We start from the raw sequence: 6,985 nt of genomic DNA on the forward strand, positions 1-6,985 counted from the left end.
ATCCAGCCTATGTTCTTTTAGGAGTCTACACTATACCGATAAGTAGAGATGTCAACGGATATTTGAAAATCTGTATTCGATTAGCGTTTGTATCCATTTAGGAGAATCCGAATCCGTCCGAAACTAATCGGATACAAATATGATAATCTCCCTATCTGACTGATTATTTTCCAATTCGTTTAGCAATCCAACGGTAATAAAATATCTGAAATATATCTTTGTGTCTGTCTATCCTTTTAAGTTACCTTATTAGATTTTGTTATCTTATTTTTATAATTTTATAAATTAAGATAATGTGATTCTTTTTCTATATTTTCTATTGGTTTATATATATAGTGGGGTGTTGTTCTCTGTGCCACAACGCAACCTGCGCCTGGGCACATGGGGGTGGGCGCAATGACCATCCTGCCCCCTACACAGGTTGCCCATGTGCCTGTCCGCAGGCTGCAGTGCGGCACAGAGAACATTCTCCCGTATATAGTTTATGCAATGTGATACATAGAATCACATATCTATGTGAGAAAATCAAAGACTAAGAAGAGTAGAAGAAAGGGTGGTTGTTGAACTCTCAAGTCTCAACCCTAGCCCTCATCATAAAAACGGTAAAAATGTCAACGGATAGTTGAAAATTTGTAGTCAATCTGCGTTCATATCTATTTAGGAGAATCCGTATTCAAAAAATCACTATCCGGAAACTATCTGAATTCGTCTAAAAACCTATAAGGTATTATCTGAATCCGTCTGAATATAAACGGATACGAATATGATAATGCCACTATCCAATTGAATTCAATCCATTTACATCTCTACCGATAAGGCACCAACCAAGCAGTTGTTATCCTCTGACCTAACTCTTGGCAATTAAGCCTCAGTATGGAGGGTTGATGTGGCGAGTTCTAATCATTAGATATATAAAGTAACCTTTAGATTGGTCCCTCCTGATGAAAATTTCATGTTTAATTGTCATCATATCTATTTAGCACTTTACCAGTGTATATATTCTTTTTGGTAATTCTTTAGAAGTGTATATTTATTTCAAGTAAATTATTCTTTAGAAGTGTTATATAGTAGATATTAAAGGAAATGACATCACTTCTACCAAAAAAACACAAAAGGAAATGACATCACATAAACAAATTCCTAAGGCTTCAAGGTCATCCTTCAACATGGAAGCCATCAAAGAACTCAAGGCTTTGTCCATTGCTTGATAAAGAAAATGTCCCAGACGAATCAGCATACAACAGGAGAGAAATACATGAAGGGGGGGGGGGGGGAAGAGAGTCGAAATACAATGAGTTTGAGACGATGCACCCAAAGTAGCCAAACGGTCTGCCACACAATTCGCCTCACGAAGGGTATGAATGAAGGAAATACTGATGAAATGGGTAGAAAGAGTTCTACAATCATTGAGAATATCCACAATATTCCAAGGCACCTGTCGCCCCTACTCTACTCAATATATCTGTCACTCTACTCTAGAATCAAGAGTAATCGGTATAAAGTCAGCCAAATATTCCATGTACGGCACTCTCATACTCTTTCTCCTCCCTGACATGTGGGCCCTCTACATATGAATAGCTGGTGCTCATGTTGGCGGGATGTGTAGATCTTAGTACATGCGCACAACTACATGTAGATCCCCTACCCTAGTTTTTAATACGTTTCTTCAATTTTGGGTTGTGTTTGTCAAATTTAAATCCTTTCCAATTCCCCAATGGTGCAGTGTGGTGCAGTTTGGGGTGGAGAGGTCGACACCTGGCAGATGCGATATCCAACGGTCCGAGCTCATTGATCCATTTTTTTTCGAATGTGACCCTATTGGATGTCATGCCAGTCACCCCAAACTGCACAATGCTGCACCATTGGGGCATTGGAGAGGATTTTTTTTCGGTGTTTGTCTATTATTCTGCAAGTAATGTTTCAATACCTGATTGAGAGGGGTGTTCCTACTACCCTTGTTATAAACTATATCTATTTTCTTTTTAATTGTTTCAGCATTTTTCCTTTTCTCTCTAAAGGGTTACCCGCAAACAAATTTTTTTTTGGTGTATATTGTTGATTTTTAACGAATGAAAAAGCATGTGAGCAATTGAAAAGCTTGAATGGCAACATAGCGAGGAATGAAATATTTTGATGGTAATAGCTAGAATATAAGAAGAGTGAGAATTTCAGAGAAACTTTAAAGCTAAGTGAATTAATAGTAGGTAGGTTTACCAGAAAAGAATTAATAGTAGGTTTTAAACACTTGGACAGATTTAGGACTATAGGAAAGTAAAAGTAAACCAAAACTGATTTGCAATATGGGGAATAATGCCTAACACATCCAGATCAATATACAAGTTTTTGAAATTATAACAAAGAAATTGACAAGAGATAGGTGCCTGATTAATTGTATCATAACTCAGTGTCATGGAACGAGGTCTCGCTGGAAAGGGTAAAAAAAAACAGAACACGGAAGCAATTTCTACGGCTTCCCTTGCTGTGATGTCAAGATCCATTAGATCTTTAATAAAAATCCAAAACAGAAACGGCAAAAATGTTCAAGATCCGTCAGCCATGATTGCCGGTTTTTTTTTTTTTTTTTGTTACAAGAAGAAGAAGAAGGTAAATCGGTCATTTCAGTATCCTTTAAGGATAGTTTAGATATTTACAAAATATTTAACCCATGGTAACGATGACTAACAGACAGGACTACTTGAAAGACATGGTAAACTAAAAGGAGTGTTCAAGTAATTATTTGAAAAGTTGAAGAGAATAAGTAAAATGGTTATAGTCTAGGGGGAGTTCAAGTAATTTTATCTTTTATAAACTATTTAAAATTTTTATCATTTTTAATAGTGATGCTTTTTAGATTTAATTTTTATTTTACTTTTCAAACCCAAGGGATTTGGATGCAAAATAAAAATGAAATTTAATAGCCAAATATGGAATGATTTAGAGTTTGGGATATAACTATGTGGGGTAATGATTATAAAAGTTTCGTTTTTAGGGTTGAAATTTTCAGTTCCCTTTACTTAATTCCCTTGCAACCTATAGGAATATGAATTTAGCTCGGCAGTAGAAGATTCAAATTCGTTACAATAGTTACTAGGTGATAATGTTTACATCAGTAGAGTCCGTTCAACAAGAGATGTGATCCTGGTTGACATGGTCAGCATCATTATCCTTAACACACCCGGCCCACATGCGAAACAGCGAGAACGTCATTGTGAGTTTGGATCAAAGTGTAGCAAATCTAGTAGAGGAGAGCGGTTTAGTCATGATGTCGGCCAGCTAATCGATGGTGAAGATTAGTCAAACATCCAACTCCTTCAAAACATTTTCACGCACAAAATAAAAATCCAGTTCAACGTGCTTCCTACATGTATGAAATTAGGATTTACAGTGAGATGAGTACCCCCAGATTGTCACACCATAGAATAGGAGGTTTAAGCTGTTGAAAATGCAATTCTTTGAGGAGATTGTGATTCCATGTTAGTTCAGTGGTAGCCAAAGGAGAGACCCTGGTATTCGGTCTCTGTATTAGATTAGGCAATAGTGTGTTATTTCTTGGAGTGGAAAGTAACAAAAGACTGGTCCTTCTCCTTCACCCAGATGTGGGTACAGATCCACGATCTTCCTGAGGAGTTAAATGATCACGGTCTAGTGGCAAAGTTAGTGACAAAGGTGTGCGAAGTATATATCAAAGCTACTGTTTATAAATGGTGTCAGAGGGGGTCAGAGAATCAGCTACTACCGTGCTCGTATCAACGTCAATATTATCAGACCTCTGAAGAGTTCTCTGAGAATAAAGAGAGGGAATGGTATTGATCAAATGGTGGTGATCAGATATGAGCATCTCCCACTTTTCTGTTATTACTGTGGGAGGATTGGTCATGATGAAGCAAGGTGTCGAGCCTCTTTTGAGGATGAAACAAACCATCGTCAGGTCCATCGGTGTGATGGGGTGACCACCTGCCCTAAGTTCATAACGAGACACTTCCCCCCTAGTCTCAGATGTCCTAGCCCTGATGCCCGTCTTGTAGAAGAAGCTCTTGTGATCCTCCCTAAGCTGCACTCTGGTGGTGAGTCCTCTCCTCTTCAAGACCGATACCACCGATAGAACAGGTCCTCTCAGGCGACTAGCGGTAGATCTGGAGTTTCCACGGATTCCCCGCAATCACTAGGGACGGTTGCTCAGAATCAGGCTCAATCCCACCTTTCTCAGTAGGCCAATATCCAGTCCCAATCAGTTACTACCTTGAACCCGTGTTTTGCTCAATCTCCTCAATCTTCAACCTACTTTCCTTCTTCTGTCCATCCCCACGTTATAATAGAATCCCAGCCTGCTAATATTATCCATACCTCTCGCCACGTGGAACCCTCCAACACACCTATTTTAAATATCCCGCCTCTGAATACCATGGTCCCTACCAACCTCACCTCCTCCCACGTGCATTCTTCTGAGTCTTCAAATTACCAACTTATTTCCTTTCTTTCCACCCTCCCCCCAAACCCCGGAGCTGTCTCATGCTTTATCGAAGCTTCTCCCCCTCTTGTCGGATTGCACGCTGTCAAACCCAAACCCGGTTACCCACTGGCCCATCTCCCTACCCACCCCCTCTTTGCCTTCTGCCCAACCTACCCAAATCGGTACCCATAACCCTAGCCCTTCTTTCTCCTTCTCGGCTAGCCCATCTTCGAAATGAAAACGCGTACAACCTGCGAAGAGGCAGAGAAGCAGTGATACGGAGTTGGCTGGTAATCCGGATGCGGATATGAAGTATGATGAATCTGAGACTGTTGAGCCTTTTTTAGGGGCTGCACCCATGGATGCTGGAGAGTACCAGCTCCACGGGGGGCAATGAAGTTCCTAGGATGGAACTGTCAAGGGCTGAGGAGACCCTCGACAGTCCGTTCCTTGTTTCATTTCCTCAAAGTGGAAAATCCGGAGGTCTTGTTTCTGATGGAGACTAAATGTAAAAGAAAAGTTATTGAGAATTTTAAAAAGAAGGTTAGGTTCCAGCATTGTACTATTGTTGATCCTATTGGAACCTCAGGAGGCCTCGCATTACTGTGGAAGGAGAATGTTGCTCTTTCAGTTCTGTCGGCTAATACAAACTTCGTTGATGCAGAGGTTGGTATGAAGGATATTCCTCCTTTTTTTCTTACTTGTGTGTATGGGGACCCAGTCAAGCACAGACGAAAGAATATTTGGGATCGTATTGCTGTGCTTAATCATCAGGGCAGCAATTGGGTGTGCTTTGGGGATTTTAATTCATATCTGGCTTGGCATGAGAAGGAAGGAGGGTCTAAAAGTTCTTCGCATGATGGTGAGATTTTCAGTGATTTTCTTCAGATTTGTGGTTTTATGGATATGGGTTTCAATGGACCCCGTTTCACTTGGAACAATAAAAGGCAAGGTGCAGCAAATATTAGGATCAGACTTGATCGCTCTCTTTGTAATTCGGCTTGGAGACAAGCTTTTGAAAATGCCTCGGTTCTTATCAAACCGGCAGTTAGCTCGGACCACTGCCCTATTATTGTGGATACAGAAGGTGGTAGGGTGTGGGGAAGGAGGCCTTTTCGCTTTGAATCATGTGGACTTTTCATGAGGAGTTTCGTAATGTGGCTAGTAAGGCCTGGTCTATTCCAGCTACAGGTCCGATCGTGAAGCAAGTTTTGAGAAGAACCAGCCACTGTCGTGAGGTTTTCAAGAAGTGGAACACTGAGGTCTTTGGGAATATTTTTGAAAATATTAAAGCTCTAAAATCCCAGTTGGGGCAAGTGCAAGACCTTCCGCATTCCCTTTATTCTCATGAGAAGGAGTCCGAGTTGAGGAGTTTGTTAGAGGCTGAGTTGAAGAAGGAAGAAGAATTGTGGTGCCAGAAGTCTAGAGTTGATTGGTTAAAAGGGGGAGATAAAAATACTTCATTTTTCCATGTGACTACTCTTCAAAGAAGGCATCGCAACAAGATCTTGAAATTAAAATCACCCACTGGTGTTTGGTCTTCTTCTGAGAGGGAGGTAAATGATATTCTTTGTAATCATTTTCAATCCCTGTACTCTTCTGAGCCTATAAATAATAATGCTCTGGATTTGGTCTTGGGTGCGGCTCAACCAGTTGTTAGTGAGGATCTCAACAATGTGTTGTGTTTGGTTCCTAAAATGGAAGAAGTTTGTGATGCACTTTTTAGAATGGCGCCCCTAAAGTCTCCTGGCCCTGATGGACTCCCTCCAGGTTTTTTATTAGAAATATTGGGATTTGGTAAAGGAGGATTTGCTGGCTCTTGTTGTGGAGTTCTTCAGCACTGGGGTGATACCTGGAGAATTAAATAAGACTTATATTTGTCTCATCCCTAAGGTTGATTCCCCTGAGTGTGCCAACCAACTCCGGCCTATTAGTTTGTGTAACATTACTTTCAAGATCATAACCAAACTCATTGCTGACCATTTAAGTGGGGCCCTAAACCAGATTATTTCTCCTACTCAATCAGCCTTCATCCCAGACAGACTTATTTCTGACAACATTCTGGTCGCTCATGAATTATTTCACTATATCAAGAAGCAAAAGAAAGGTAAAGGGAAGTTTCTTGCTCTAAAGCTTGATATGCACAAGGCGTATGATAGACTTGAGTGGAGCTTTATTGAAGGTATGTTACTAAAGCTGGGTTTCAGGAGTTCGTGGGTCAGCCTTGTTATGGCCTGTATCACTTCAGTGTCTTATAATTTGCTTGTAAATGGCTGTGTTAAGGGGGCGATCTCCCCCTCTAGGGGTATCCGGCAGGGGGACCCAATCTCTCCTGCTATCTTTACTCTATGCTCCCAAGCCCTGACTGTTGTGATTGATCAGGCCAAGAGTGCTGGTTTGCTTAGGGGGGGTGCGAGTTCGTAACAGAGGAGATCCCATTACTCACCTTCTCTTTGCTGACATTGCCTTCTTTTTGCAAGGGTTGATTTGTAGGAAATTAATTATACGAAGGAATGCTTGGACTTGTACTATAAA

Source organism: Telopea speciosissima, chromosome 9, assembly GCF_018873765.1.
Source record: "Telopea speciosissima isolate NSW1024214 ecotype Mountain lineage chromosome 9, Tspe_v1, whole genome shotgun sequence".
Lineage (NCBI taxonomy): Eukaryota > Viridiplantae > Streptophyta > Magnoliopsida > Proteales > Proteaceae > Telopea > Telopea speciosissima.